The sequence below is a fragment of the Dama dama genome, chromosome X, assembly GCF_033118175.1.
Source record: "Dama dama isolate Ldn47 chromosome X, ASM3311817v1, whole genome shotgun sequence".
Taxonomy (NCBI): Eukaryota; Metazoa; Chordata; class Mammalia; order Artiodactyla; family Cervidae; genus Dama; species Dama dama.
Genome location: NC_083714.1, coordinates 124,054,114 through 124,070,376, shown reverse-complemented (window position 1 = coordinate 124,070,376; position 16,263 = coordinate 124,054,114). Strand labels below are relative to the sequence as shown.

The 16,263-nt window shown below is 38.3% G+C and overlaps 1 protein-coding gene and 1 non-coding gene across 2 annotated transcripts in view; one reads left to right on the top strand and one right to left on the bottom strand.

The window, feature by feature from the left end:
• The window catches only part of IL1RAPL1 (interleukin 1 receptor accessory protein like 1), a 674,106-nt gene that overhangs the window by 527,199 nt on the left and 130,644 nt on the right, over positions 1-16,263 (top strand). The gene's annotated exons all lie outside the window — the stretch shown is intronic.
• On the bottom strand, positions 15,252-15,324 carry TRNAC-GCA (transfer RNA cysteine (anticodon GCA)). The gene has a single exon. It is a non-coding gene; the product is annotated as a tRNA-Cys (tRNA).

Sequence of the window (16,263 nt, the reverse complement as noted above, 5' to 3'; positions counted from 1 at the left end):
TACATAAAGGATTAAATTTATGGTAGTTCACAGTTTTAGTCATTGTTCATATAGTTGTTTTTTTTTTTATCATGTTGTCAATCTGTAGAACCACTGATGACATTATCAGGAACCAGCATCACAACTCAGAGGGTATGTGAACCTAAAGTAGCAGAAGAAGATATAAGACATGGTCATGAGACAAAAAGAAATGATTCTGTTTCTCTTAGATTCTTTGCAAGGACTGAGAAAACATCATATTCTAGGTATATTTGGTAGGAATAATTTAATGTGTGCCATTGAGAAGAATGGGATTATAAAGGATGAAATGAAAGCCAGACTCTATCTGCCTTGCAAATAAAATACCTATATTATCTCTGCACTCCAGAATATCATGCATCCTTATATAAAGGAAAACAGTTAACAAATAATTATTTCTTTCCTACCTATCATATCCAAGCCATCAAATACAAGCCCTGTTTTCAGTTTGAAGAAAGAAGGAATAGTCCCCTACTAAACTTGAGGATGTGAGTAGGCAACTAGAGGTAAAAAAGGAGAGTTGGAAAGAGAAAGCTTTATGAACATCCATGACTTTCTACTACAAAGGAAATTGAACATTTCATGCATAAAAGCAAATATCTCTTGTTAGGCAGCATATGATCAAATCAAAGGAGTAGCAAATATCACCTGCCACTGACTGACTGGTAAAAGGAAAATGTGCTCATGTAGGTCAGGACTCACTTCTCAATTCCTCACAAGCTCTCCCACCCTACTCTTATTTCTTCAGCAAATACCCACTGTCACTTTTTTGGCAAGCAAGTGTACACACATGTGTGCATACACAAGCTTACACAAGCACATTGTTACATATTACATTTCCTTCTAGATCTGTTTATTGTTTAAAGTCCTGCCTGGATTCTTCCTTAATGAGTATCTGTTGGCTTTGATGTTCACTGTCGGGGATAAAGGATTTTTACAAATGTTTGATGCATGCTGCTCAAACCTGTGACATTGAACAAGATGTTATTCATTGATAAATGGTGGGGGGGAATCTCAAAGATTAATAAATGCTGTCATGGTTGCTGATGGAATAGGATACAAAAAACAATACCCCTATTGCCCTCTTGCTAGTTTAAAGTACAAATATAGAGAAAAAAATAATATGTATATTTAAGGTACTTGGTCTAATAAAATTCTCCTCAGATATACAGTAATCATTCTATTGGTATAGACTAAAAAAATTCAACCCCATAAATTCTTCCAGAATTACCTTATATGATAAGATAAAAATATAAAGTTCAGAGTATATAGGTGCATATATATATATGCCCACATACATACACATATATGTGATAAAATGGATGATAAATAGATATTAATGAATGGTAAATAGGTAGGTAGATAGTCTTCATTCTTCCTTGCTGAATTAAAGAGGCAGAAAATGAAAACTAATTTTATTTATATGGTGGTCAGATTTTCATCATATTTAGTAAGGGGCTTGAGAAACGCTAGGCTGGATGAAGCACAAGCTGGAATGAAGATTGCCAGGAGAAATATCAATAACCTCAGATATGCAGATGACACCACCCTTATGGCAGAAAGTGAAGAGGAACTAAAGAACCTCTTGATGAAAGTGAAAGAGGAGAGTTAAAAAGTTGGCTCAAAATTCAACACTCAGAAAACTAAGATCATGGCATCTGGTCCCATCACTTCATGGCAAATAGATGGGGAAACAGTGGAAACAGTGGCTGACTACTTTTTTGGGCTCCAAAATCACTGCAGATGGTGACTGCCGCTATGAAATTAAAAGATGCTTACTCCTTGGAAGGAAAGTTATGACCAACCTAGACAGCATATTAAAAAGCAGAGACCTTACTTTGTCAACAAAGGTACGTCTGGTCAAGGCTATGGTTTTTCCAGTGGTCAGGTATGGATGTGAGAGTTGGACTGTGAAGAAAGCTGAGTGCTGAAGAATTGATGCTTTTGAACTGTGGTGTTGGAGAAGACTCTTGTGAGTCCCTTGGACTGCAAGGAGATCAAACCAGTCCATCCTAAAGGATATCAGTCCTGGGTGGTCATTGGAAGGACTGATGCTGAAGCTGAAACTTTGGCCAATACTTTGGCCACCTGATGCAAAGAGCTGACTCATTTGAAAAGACCCTGATATTGGAAAAGATTGAAGGCAGGAGGAGAAGGGAATGACAGAGTATGAGATGGTTGGATTGTATCACCAACTCAATGGACATGAGTCTGGGTGATGGACAGGGAGGCCTGGCATGCTGTGGTTCATGGGGTCACAAAGAGTCGGACACAACTGAGCGACTGAACTGAACTGAACTGATCTATTTTTATTTTTAGATCCTGGTTATTCTGACCCACACTTAGGTTCTCAGCTGTGGAGCTGAAGGTTGCCTAAGTGGTCTTACAGTATCACACCTTCTTATATGAATCCCCTATAGTGCATTTTCCCAGGATGTCCTCAAACACTTCCCAGAGATTTTAGGGACAATGTTCCACTCTGAACACTTTTAAATTTAGAAACTTATTTAAAATCTGCCTCTGGGACAATTGTGTTTATTCTCCTTGGAGCTCACCTCAGGAATTGTACTTATTTCTGAGTTGACAAATATAAATTTTGTCGATTGAGAGAAGTCCCACTAGGAATAGCTGGCTGGAGTGTTAGGAACAATTCTAAGATATTTCTCATCAGGGAGGGCCGCTGTGATCTATTAGTGATGCCTGCCATGGGCAGGGTATAGGACTGGCTAGTTTTGGATTGAGTCCAATGCTTCTTCCCCACAAAATTCCCTCAAGTATGTGTCTAGAGCAGTCATTCCTTTTAAGGAAGATCTTTTACCTACATCTGAAATCTCGCTGCCTCACAATTCATGGTGCACATCCTTTCTAGCCTCCCAACAAGGTAAAACTAGTTCTATGACTGGCCTTCTAATTAGATTGGTGCAAACGTAATTGCAGCTTCAGATCATGAATTTTAAATCATTATAATTAGGCTCAAATACATCTTTATTAATCACACTAGGAACCATTACAATCAACACATTTTTGCCAATAAGAAATAAGGTGGTTTATTCCTGTAGTGTAAAAATCCATGCTTTAAGATTCGATGAACTCTTAGAAGCATTTTCTGCCTCCTGCTGACTATGGGAGCATTTTCCCTGCAAAAAGTTGTCGAGATGCTTGAAGAAGTGGTAGTTGGTTGGTGAGAGGTCAGGTGAATATGGTGGGTGAGGCAAAACTTCATAGCCCAATTTGTTCAACTTTTGAAGCATTTGTTATGTGACATGTGGTGGGGCATTGTCGTAGAGAAGAATTGGGCCCTCTGTTGACCAATGCCAGCTGCAGGCATTACAGTTTTCAGTGCATCTCATCGATTTGCTGAGCATACTTCTCAGAGGTAATGGTTTCACTGGGATTCAGAAGGCTGTAGTGGATCAGACCAGCAGCAGACCACCTAACAGTGACCATGACCTTTTTTCTGGTGCAAGTTTGGCTTTTGAGAGTGCTTTGGAGCTTCTTCTCAGTTCCACCACTGAGCTGGTCATCACCAGTTGTTGCATAAAATCCACTTTTCAAGGCACATCACAATCCAGTCGAGAAATTGTTCATTCTTGCTGTGTAGAATAAGAGAAGATGACACTTCAAAACGATGGCTTTTTGATTTTCAGTCAACTCATGAGGCACCCACTTATCAAGCTTTTTCACCTTTCCAGTTGGTTTCAAATGCCAAACGACCATAGGATTGTCAACACTGAGTTCTTCAGCAGCTTCTCATGTAATTATAAGAGGACCAGCTTCGATGATCCTCTCAGTTGGTCATTGTCAACCTCCCATGGCTGGCCACTACACTCCTCATGTTCAAGACTCTCATCTTCTTTGTAAAACTTCTTGAATGACCACTGCACTGTATGTTCATTAGCAGTTTCTGGGCCAAATGTGTTGTTGATGTTGCAAGTTGTCTCCACTGCTTTTCAACACATGAACTTGAATAAGAAAATTGCTCCAATTTGCTTTTTGTCTAACATCATTTCTGTAGCCTCCAGTACAATAAACAGCAAGTAATGTCATTAGCAAAAAAAAAAAAAAATAAAGCAAGAAGTGTGCATTAAAATGATGTATGACATAACCACATTTATATAAGAAGGTATTCCAATATCAAACAGCAAAGTTCAACAGTGTGAAACTGCAATTACTTTTGCACCAACCTAATAGTCATTCCCCTCACCCATAAAGCACAGAGCTGTTTCTGTACTTGTAGAAGTTCCCCAGGAAAACCTTTCTTTCAGGGTCACAAGTGAAGCTTGAACACTTCTTAAAAGTTCCTCTGAGTTCATATCTATATGCAATTCAGTGTGCTAAAAACAAAACATCATCTTGTCATTTGACTACTAAGATAGCTTGCCATAACCATCAAAAATGTGCTTTAAATTGCTTTTTTCTTTTTTACTCTACTCTTAAAGGGCATTGCTGATCAGCTACATATTCTGTTTCTACCTTGAAGATTTTGTATCCTTATATGTCTGTATGGGCATAGCTAAGCGTATATTGATGACTCTAGTAGTGAGTGTAAAAGCACAGTTGACACGAAAACTGCTTACACGTGTTAAATCCAGCTCTGGAAATATCACAGCACAGCCCCTCACCTCTGCCCCCTGCCAAGAGGGTGGGAAACCAGCATGAATTTTTTGTTTGTATTTCTATTGGGATGATGTTCTTTTAAGAACTAGTGAGACAAGGTGGAATGTTATCACCTTTAGGTCTGCTCAAGTCTGGAGTCCAGGTGCCCTCATGTAATGGACTTCTGGAACAGCCCTGCATCAACCAATAAAAGATCAAATGACATACTTTGAATTGCAAGCCTATCAGTGCAAAATGATCCAGTTGCAAATATCCTCTGTTTATGCTGCATTACTGGTTAAGTAAAACCATGTAGACGTTATGGTGGACTTCCATTCATATTTTATTTTTGATGTACTGGTATGTTTAGGATTTTATCTTTCCATTGTATATGCTGGGTTATCTTACATCAACAACATATATAAAACTGTTCACGTTTCCTGTTGTGACAGCTGTACAAAGTCCATGTCTTCAAGCCGTATATCAAAGCAGCAAACAATAACAAAACACAGATCTATTTTGACACTAATATGGATTTCATGCTTGTTCACAGCCCCTTGGCCAAACATTCAAAAACATTGTAGTACCCAGTAAATAACAATCCAGAAGCAAAATCCAGAGACTGTATCTATTATTTCAGATAAAAAATTATGAGATACTAGAATGTACAATACAAGATACGGTCGTTTTCTACATTTTGCACTTTATTCTGTATCCTGTTCTTAGGATTAAAGTACTTTGCTCCCCAAATTAAAAATGTGACTAAAGGTGCAATCAGAGCCTTCTTTAGAGGGTTCTGTTACATTTAAAACAAAAACATTGCTGTTTTGCCACCAGTCATCTTGATTTCTTGTCAGCTTACTATGCTAGGCACCTTTTCCTGCATTGTTACAAGACCTAGGTTGTGTAAGTCTTAAGAATGGCCCTATTAGGTAGATTATATTATTGCTGCATGTCACAGGTGAAAATAAAGAGGCTCAGAGGGGTTTAGTGACATGCTGGAGATTCCAAAATAGTAGTAGTATGGTCAGGATTTGAATCTGGAAAGTATGGCTCCACAACCCACAGTAACCAACATATCATACAGTCTGGTATGTACAATATAATAAACTTGAAGGGTTGAGTAAGGTACTTAAGTTTGTTGAGTCTCTACTTTATACCAAGAATTATGACAGTCAACATCAATTATCTGAATCCTCACAACAGCCCCTGTTAGGAATCAGCATTGCTTTCTTTTGTAAGTACAACTTGAAAGATAAACCAAATAGGCAGTAAAATTAAAAAAGTGAAAATGACCTTAGTCACACATCTGGTAAGGGAAAAAAGCTGGATGTAAACTCCTATCCACTTACATCTGAACGAAACAGTTCTTTCAGCTTTCACATCACCTCTATTCTAAAACGAAGTCTCACCTTAATAAAGTTGTCGACTATGTTTTCTTATCTCTTTTCTCATCTTCATTATCTTTCTATATTGAAGTCCAAGAAACTGAATGAACTTGGATGAAACAGAACCTACCCCTGTGTTTAAATATCTGCAAGCCACATTGAAGTCATTTTAGAGTCATCTCATGTTAACTTTTTCTTGGAAATGGAGTGGCATTGTTAGTGTTTTGAAAGGTGGCAAATATAACTGTATATTATATCATAAGAATAGGCAATTATAAAAAATATAAGATGAAGTACCTTTACACGAGCTATAATTGCAGCTGGTAATTAAACTGAAGTGTTTCATTTTCCCAGTCAGCTCATCAGTGACACCAGAAAATAAACAATTTGAAAGTGAAATCCTTAGGGGCAGACAATTGTAATTAATTGCATTTTCCAAGGGAAAAAAAGCATTACTAAAGCCCGTTTCGGGTGACCTCTTGAGCAACATACACAGTGATTTACGCTGTGAGCAGGAGTGTGGGGTTCAGAACCAGACCTGATTTAATTTGAATATTCATGAAGTCTCCAGCATGATTTATACTTCAAATCTATCTCCATTGTCAAATTTATCGTCCCTTAGGTGCAAAAAGAAAGCAGATTTATATTCTGAATAATTCACATTGCACAATGAGACGATCAGCATGGAAAGACTTTACCATAGTGAAAATGCATAAAGTGAGGCTGCTATTCATTTGTTCCAACTTGGAATCTCCTCAAGTATCAAGAGTATTGTCTTTGAGATGCTTGGGAGCCGAAACAAAAATATTTATACGTATAAATGTGGGTCCGTATCTCATAGCCCAATTGAATTAGAATCATAAAATTCAGGCAGTCTGGTTTCATTTGCACAGAAAGCGACATTTGGGATTTGAGCACATCTTTTTGGCCATTCAGATCACAGGGAACAAATTATTGTGACTTTAACTCTGATTTGTGCTACTTGCTTTGGGACCTGACCTGGGCTTTCTTCAGTATAATTTCACATAATTTAATCAAGAGCTCTAGCACCTCACTTCTCTTCTGTTATTTATGTTGTGAACATGGTCTTTCAGACACAGAGAGGCATGGATACAGAGCTCAACTCACTCAATCAGTTAGCTTTTCCCATGTAACAAAGAACCCTACAACTTAGTGGCTTAAAATAGTAGCTATTTATTTAGCTCATAATCCTGTAGGAAGGCAGTTGGGGCTGGGTTCTACTAGGTGGTTCTTCTGGTCAAGGCCAGACCCACCTGACCTGAGCTAAGGTTCACATATGTGTCTGGAAGGAACTGTCAGGTTGGGTGGGGTAGGGTGGCCTAGGGAGGCTCTTGCTGGTATTGCCTATCTCTGCTCCATGTGGTCTTCTACTTTTTAGCAGGCTGACCCGAACTTTGTCAGATAGTGGTGTGGCCAGGATCCCTAGATCATTAAAGGAGGCTGAGTCCAAAAACGCATGCACTTTTCAAGTCTCTGCTGTTGTCCCATTGGCCTCATGGCCAAGCCCACAGACAGAGTGAAGGTTGCTACCAAAAACTAAGTATACTGAGAGGCATGGACAGATTGGAAGCTATTACAACAGCTTGCCATGCACCAATATAAGAAACTATGGGCTAGTTTCTTAATCCTTCATTCCCAATTTCAGCATCATCTCATAGGGTTGCTGGTGGGATTAAAATGAACTAATATAAGTAAATTTGATGGGTAGACTGCCTGGTGCATGGAAGGTACTTAATAAAAGAAGGATGCTTGTCTCTTTAAGAAATCAATGTAGTCTCATTTATTAGTTACACAATGCAAATGTTTTAAATATGAGAGCAAACTGTTAGTGACATGTCATACCACTCATCTCTGTTTAGTATTTAGTTGAGAGGCTAGCATCTCCTTCTTCCTTGACAATCTCATGTCAATCTCTACTGAAGCTATGCATTAAATTGGAGGATAAGCTTCTGCAAAGCAGTATATTCCTGAACCTAATGTGTAGCAAAGGGAACTCTTATTTAATGCTCTGTGGTGACCTAAATGGAAAGGAAATTCAAAAAAGAGAAGATGTATATGTACAAATAGCCGATTCACTTTGCTCTACCATAAACACTAACACAACATTGCAAAGCAACTATGCTCCAATAAAAATTAACTTAAAATAACAAGGCTAGAAATTATTAATACTAATGTTTGATAAACTCCAAGCTTGTTATACACTGTGAATAAAGGGAAAAACTCAAAAATAAAGAAGTATATTCATAAAATAGTATGTGAATGCATGCATGGATATAAACTGTATTTCCATAAAAACTGAACATTTATGAGCCATTTATTTAGCTTCTCTCTCTCTCTCTCTTTTTTTTTTTTTTTTGCAACCTACCAATCAGGCAAAATTAGACCAAAACAATCCATGCCTTGCATTGGGAGTCATGGGGTAGAAGAGGCAGACCATAAAGGTTCCAAGTTTTCAAAGTGTTGACCATGGCCATGGAAGCTGTTAAGGCATTTTAAAGTTAGCTTGACATTGTAAGCAAATAATCAAAAGAGCCCTTAAATTGAACTCAACTTTGGCCTGATTGTCTTTAAAACCTGGCTCCGATATTAATGCACGGATGTTCACATCTTTAATTTGGAACTAGGCCACCAACACAATAGAGTAGATGAGCTTCTGTAATTTTCAAGTGCACCCATCCTTTTTCCCATTGATCTGTGGATAATAGATCATTCTATTGGCATCACTGCAGCATTCAAATATAGTCTGCATAATTCAGAACTGATCAGTAAATGTATCACTGAAGTACCTTGACCTGAAGATCATATAAATGAAAATCATTAAAAAAAATCAAAATAGTTCACTGTACTTGTCATATTTACTCTGTGAAATGCACAAGTTGTTTATTTGACCAAAATACACTTCTCATACATCTATTATTTCCTAGGTCATTGACATAGTGCAGAGCATATCAGGTTTCTTTCAGTGTGCGAAGCCATCTTATCTGTATCTCTTGGATCTTTTAGGATTGATGGAACCTTTATGATCTTTGCTGACTTTTTAAACAAAAAGTAAAAGAGCATTTGGTCAGCATGAGCTGAGGCAAAGAGCTGTGTTTATATACTTGACAGTGCTTTGCTATTGACTGTTTCCACAGTAGGAGAGTGAAAGAATTTGAAGACTTCTTTGGGATCGTATGTTTATAGGGGAAAAACAAAAGAACTACTTTTTTTTCCGAAAGAATTACTTCTTAATATAATATTGTGCATATCTAAATATCCTTTTCTCTTAGTCCAACAATAATTTAACATATATATTTTTTAAAATTTTTGATTAATCTGTTTCACTGAGTCAGTGCTAGAAACCAAAATGATTGGCTGTCTCATCTCAGAGCTTTCTGAGATGAAAAGATTTTAATTTTATTTTTGTAGTTGAATGAATCACTTCTAACCAGATACAGGATTCCAGGTAGTAACTACCTGTATTTCTTATTACAACCTGATTAACTCAAAAGAATGAAAAATCTGAAAAATGACCACTTGTGAAATCTGTTCAAGGGGCTTAACAGAAACATTAATAGGGTAATTACTGATTTGCCAACATTTATTAAGAAGCAAAGTTTTAAGACAAAACTATTCATGAATTTGCTGAGATTCTATCTTAAAATACTACATGAACACCACAAGATTTTCTGAGGTGTTTCCTATATTAATTTGATTATTGGTGACCAGTCACCATCTCTATGGCAAAACAGTCTTTCCCCAAACATACAGTGATTTAAAAGCAAACAATTTAAGGGAAAATGTAGAATCATAGTGCTTTACAAAGTGTGCACATCTAATCAGAGAAGATCAAGCATATAGGAAATAAAATGGCAATTACTTTTATTTGCTAGTTACAAATCATGACAAATGCCATTCTGAAAGTTAGATTCAAAAGTTAGATCTATTTGTGTGGACAGTATATGTGCTTTATTATATTGTCATATTTTGCTTTATAATCAAAAGTCTGTTTATATACTAAATAGTTGGCTTATGCAAAAATATCTTTAGTTATCAAAAAAAAAAACTAAGAATATAAGGATGCCAAAATTTGTGCTTTTGGTTTTATTCCTGTGATTGTATTTGATTATCTTCTTACAAGTTGCACCTCTGATAACCATTCCACTGAACTAGTATTTATTGAGCAATTATTTAGTTTATAGTCTCTGTGCTAGAACACAGTGATACAGAGATGAATAAAGCATGATTCCTGTCCTTACAGGAGATGGACATATACACAGCAACTGAAATATGTCCTTTAAAAGCCATGCAAGCAGTATATATTGGGTTATTCAAAACAGTCGAGGGTATGATTCTTCCAGGGTGGGAGAAATGGGAGAAGGTGACGGTGGAGCTGAGAATACAGGGAAGTATATCAAAGGTCCCCAAGGCCATCCCTAGTTTCTATGGTTCACTAGACAGATTCATAGGACTTCGCATATAGTTGTTTCCACGGCTGTGATTTATTATGGCGAGAGGATACAAAACAAGAACAGCAAAGAGAAAGGGGACGTGGGGTGAATCCCAGAGGAAACCGGACACAATATTCCAAGAGTCCTCTCCCAGGCAAGTCACACAGGATGCACATAATTCTTCCAACCAGGAATTGTGACAACACAGGTGAAATGTTGTCTGTCAGGGAAGCTCATTAGAGACACAGCATCCAGGGATTGTATCGAGGGTTGGTCACATAAGCACCCTCTGCCTGGCACATCAAAATGCCAGACTCCCAGAAGGAAAGCATGCTCAGATGCTCAGCGGGAAGCATGTTGTTTGCACAAACCATTTAGGCACAGTGAGCCATACTTATCAGGGAATGATGGGAACTCTCCCAAGATCTACGTTCCCGCAGGCGGGTGGAGAGCTAACCTTGAAATCCAGCCTTTCTAAAGGGAAGCAGGCTCAGTCCTGGTAGGTTAGCGCTTTTCTGCACAGGACCTGTCCAGACAGTTGGTGGAGAAATGATTTCAGGCTGTGGAAACATCAAGAAAGGACTCAGAGGTATGAAAAATGATTCAGAATATTTCCTTCAGCAAGATGTTAAAGTCTAAATACCGTTGGAGCTGCTCAAAATGTAAAACCCACACTCCTTAGGCCCTGAGGTCATCCCAGAGTCCCTAAACAGGCATCATCTTATAGAGAGGAATAAAGCAGTGATTGTGTTCATTCAAAACATTTTGCCTCCTTTGTCTACATCATTCATATTGGGATGTATTTCTAGTTTGGAATATCTTGCTATTTGTCTTGGTTCAGTGTTTTGGGTTTTTTCATGGTGTGTAGAGTTTCTGACCATCACACATTTGAACTTTTATAGTTCAAAGATCTTTCTTACAGTACAGTGGAGAGTGTAATGTTGTCCTTGGTGAGGAATATGTACTATCAGAGATGACACTTCAGAACAGAGCACATTTATAAAAGTGATCGACACAAAATGTTATTTTTATCACTAGTACTTACTGCATTAACTGTAAACTGTGGAATTGTGCTCTTTTTCCCAGCCAGATGAAGACATGCTTCAGTGTCTATCAGATCCTATACTTGTACAATCAAAAGCTGAACCATCCCTCTATTTCACTAAAAGAGAAATGAAAACTATTAAGCTCATAAATATTTCACTACAGATTGCTATGTATTAGCTGCTCACTGTTGAGTGCAGCTGCTGCAAAATGCTGATAATTCTCTACTGAGGGCTTGAGGACAACCTCTATTTCAATAAATATTATGATTCGTACTGATTTATGAGTTCCATGCTTTCCCTGACAGGCAAGATGGAATATGTTAGCCTTATTAATGCAATTGGTATAATGTACTCAAAGAACTAGGCCTCAATTTTAGAGATTTAGCTGCTTGGGTATGTTACCATTAAAAACATGCATGGGCCTTAGTGGTATAGAAACATATATCTTATAAAACACTGTACAAATAATATCTCTGGTTTAGTTCAGAAATATATTAGAAAAAATATATTGTTTATCTTTCATTTTGTTAAACTTAGAAAATTTTGAAGGAATTCCAAAACTTAAAAAAGGCATAAAAACCTTTGTCTGTTTCTTCATTTGCTATTATTTTCTCCCAATCTGAGGGCTGTCTTTTCACCTTACTTATAGTTTCCTTTGTAGTGCAAAAGCTTTTAAGTTTCATTAGGTCCCATTTGTTTAGTTTTGCTTTTATTTCCAATATTCTGGGAGGTGGGTCATAGAGGATCTTGCTGTGATTTATGTCGGAGAGTGTTTTGCCTATGTTCTCCTCTAGGAGTTTTATAGTTTCTGGTCTTACATTTAGATCTTTAATCCATTTTGAGTTTATTTTTGTGTATGGTGTTAGAAAGTGTTCTAGTTTCATTCTTTTACAAGTGGTTGACCAGTTTTCCCAGCACCACTTGTTAAAGAGGTTGTCTTTTTTCCATTGTATATCCTTGCCTCCTTTGTCAAAGATAAGGTGTCCATAGGTTCGTGGATTTATCTCTGGGCTTTCTATTCTGTTCCATTGATCTATATTTCTGTCTTTGTGCCAGTACCATACTGTCTTGATGACTGTGGCTTTGTAGTAGAGTCTGAAGTCAGGCAGGTTGATTCCTCCAGCTCCATTCTTCTTTCTCAAGATTACTTTGGCTATTCGAGGTTTTTTGTATTTCCATACAAATTGTGAAATTCTTTGGTCTAGTTCTGTGAAAAATACCGTTGGTAGCTTGATAGGGATTGCATTGAATCTATAGACTGCTTTAGGTAGAATAGCCATTTTGACAATATTAATTCTTCCAATCCATGAACACGGTATGTTTCTCCATCTGTTTGTGTCCTCTTTGATTTCTTTCATCAGTGTTTTATAGTTTTCTATGTATAGGTCCTTTGTTTCTTTAGGTAGATATACTCCTAAGTATTTTATTCTTTTTGTTGCAATGGTGAATGGTATTGTTTCCTTAATTTCTCTGTCTGTTTTTTCATTGTTAGTATATAGGAATGCAAGGGATTTCTGTGTGTTAATTTTATATCCTGCAACTTTACTATATTCATTGATTAGCTCTATAATAGCAAATGAAGAAACAGACAAAGGATTAATCTCAAAAATATACAAGCAACTCCTGCAGCTCAATTCCAGAAAAATAAATGACCCAATCAAAAAATGGGCCAAAGAACTAAACAGACATTTCTCCAAAGAAGACATACAGATGGCTAACAAACACATGAAAAGATGCTCAACATCACTCATTATTAGAGAAATGCAAATCAAAACCACAATGAGGTACCATTACACACCAGTCAGGATGGCTGCTATCCAAAAGTCTACAAGCAATAAATGCTGGAGAGGGTGTGGAGAAAAGGGAACCCTCTTACACTGTTGGTGGGAATGCAAACTAGTACAGCCGCTATGGAAAACAGTGTGGAGATTTCTTAAAAAACTGGAAATAGAACTGCCATATGACCCAGCAATCCCACTTCTGGGCATACACACTGAGGAAACCAGATCTGAAAGAGACACGTGCACCCCAATGTTCATCGCAGCACTGTTTATAATAGCCAGGACATGGAAGCAACCTAGATGCCCATCAGCGGATGAATGGATAAGGAAGCTGTGGTACATATACACCATGGAATATTACTCAGCCATTAAAAAGAATTCATTTGAACCAGTCCTAATGAGATGGATGAAGCTGGAGCCCCTTATACAGAGTGAAGTAAGCCAGAAAGATAAAGAACATTACAGCATACTGACACATGTATATGGAATTTAGAAAGGTGATAACGATAACCCTATATGCAGAACAGAAAAAGAGACACAGAAATACAGAACAGACTTTTGAACTTTGTGGGAGAATGTGAGGGTGGGATATTTCAAAAGAACAGCATGTATACTATCTATGGTGAAACAGATCACCAGCCCAGGTGGGATGCACAAGACAAGTGCTCCGGCCTGGTGCACTGGGAAGACCCAGAGGAATCGGGTGGAGAGGGAGGTGGGAGGGGGGATCGGGATGGGGAATACATGTAAATCCATGGCTGATTCATATCAATGTATGACAAAACCCACTGGAAAAAAAAAAAAAGACTTAAAAAAAAAAAAAAAGAATTGGACCCATCTTAGCAACTGAACAACACAATTTTATAAACAGCTAAGACTGAGAAATAGATTTATAATGAGAATCATGACACTTAAAAAAAAAAAAGGCATAAAAACAAGTTTCTTATCTTTTTTGTTCTCTTCTTTATGGAAGATAAATTAGGACTCTGAAAGGAATGTGTGTGTGTCCTATTGCTGGTTTAACAAATTACCACAAACTTAGTAGCTTAAGGGCTTCCCAAGTGGCGCTAGTGGTAAAGAACCTGCCTGCCAATTCAGGAGACATAAGAGAGACAGGTTTGATCCCTGGGTCAGGAAGATCCCCTGGAGGAGGGAATGGCAACCCACTCCAGTATTCTTACCTGGAGAATTCCATGGACAGAGGAGCCTGGAAGCAACCCCAATATATTATCTTACAGTTGTGAAGTCAGAAGTCCAAAATGGTCTTTACAGGGCTACAACCAAGGTGTGGGCATGGCTATGTTCCTTTCTGGAAGCTTGAAGGAAAAATCTGTTTCCACCTTTCTCAGCTTCTAGAAGCTACCTGCATTCCTTGACTTGTGACCCCGTTCTCCATCTCCAAAGCCAGCAGCATAGCACCTTCAAATTTCTCTCACTCTCACCTTTGTTTCCATTGTCACATCTTTTCTAACTCTGATACTTTTTAAGAAAGATTCTTATCATCAACAATGGGCCTACCTAGAGAAACCAAGGTTATCTCCCCATCTCAAGAATCACATCAGCAAATTCCATTTTGCCATGTAAGGTGTCATAGTCCCAGGTTCTGGAGATTAAAATGTGGACATCTGGGGACTTCTCTGGAGGTCCAGTGGTTAAGACTCTGTGCGTCTAATACAGGGGATGCAGTTTGGATCCCTGGCTGGGGAACTACAATCCCACACACTGCATGATGTGGCCCAAAAGAAAAATAAATGTGGACATTTTGGGGAAGTCCTTATTCTGTCTGTAACAACCCCCGTATCTCTATTTTGTATAATCATAAACACTATAAAAGTGATAGTGAAAGTGAAGTCACTCAGTCGTGTCTGACTCTTTGCGACCCCATGGACTGTAGTCCACCAGGCTCCTCTGTCCATGGGATTTTCCAGGCAAGAGTACTGGAGTGGGTTGTCATTTCCTTCTCCAGGGGATCTTCCCAACCCAGGGTTCGAACCTGGGTCTCCTGCATTGCAGGCAGATGCTTTACCATCTGAGCCACCAGGAAAGCCAAGCACTATAAATTATTCAAAGCCAATTAATGGTATTCAACCAAATTTGGGCCATTCAGTAAGTATTGACTAAGCACCTCCTACTTGCCTTGTAATATTCTGGATGCTGAGGAAACAGCAGGTAGCCAAATAAAATGTATTCTCATGGAGATTACATTCTAGAAGGAGAAATAGATAAATTGATATTTGAAATACTCTGAATATTTGGTACTATGAAGAAAAGTAATTCAGAGTTAGATAGGAGAGTGTGATAGTATATGTATTATAACTACTGCTCATTTACCATTGAATGTGGTCAGTGATGACCTCTCTGAAGGTGCAATCTAACAAGTTGAACAGTGCCCCCCAAAAAAGATATAGTGTGTTAGTCACTCAGTCATGTCCAACTCTTTGTGACCCCATGGACTGTAGCCCGCCAAGCCCTTCTCCAGGGGATCTTCCTGACCCCGGGATCAGACCTGAATCTCCTGCACTGCAGGTAGAGTCTTCACCTTCTGAGCCACCAGGGAAGCTCCCCAAAAGATATATCCAAGTCCAAACCCCTGGTATTTGTGAATGTGACCTTATGTGGAAATAGTTTCTTAGCAGATATAATTAAGGATGTTGAGATTATTCTTGTTTCAGAGTGGGCCTCAATTCCAGTGATGGGTGTGCTTAAAAGAGACAGAACAGGAGATGACACAATGATGAGGGTCATTTAAACACAGGGGCAGAGACTGGAGTGACCCATCTACAAGCCACGCATCACCAAGGATTCCTGGCACTGCCAGAAGCTAGGAGAGGGGCAGGGAAGGGATTCTCCCACTCAGCCTTCAAAAGAAACTAACCCTGCTGACACCTCGATTCTGGACTTCTGGCCTCAAGAATTGTGAGAGAATACATTTCTGTAGTTCTAATCCACCCAGTTTGTGATCATTTCTTACAGTAGCCTTAGG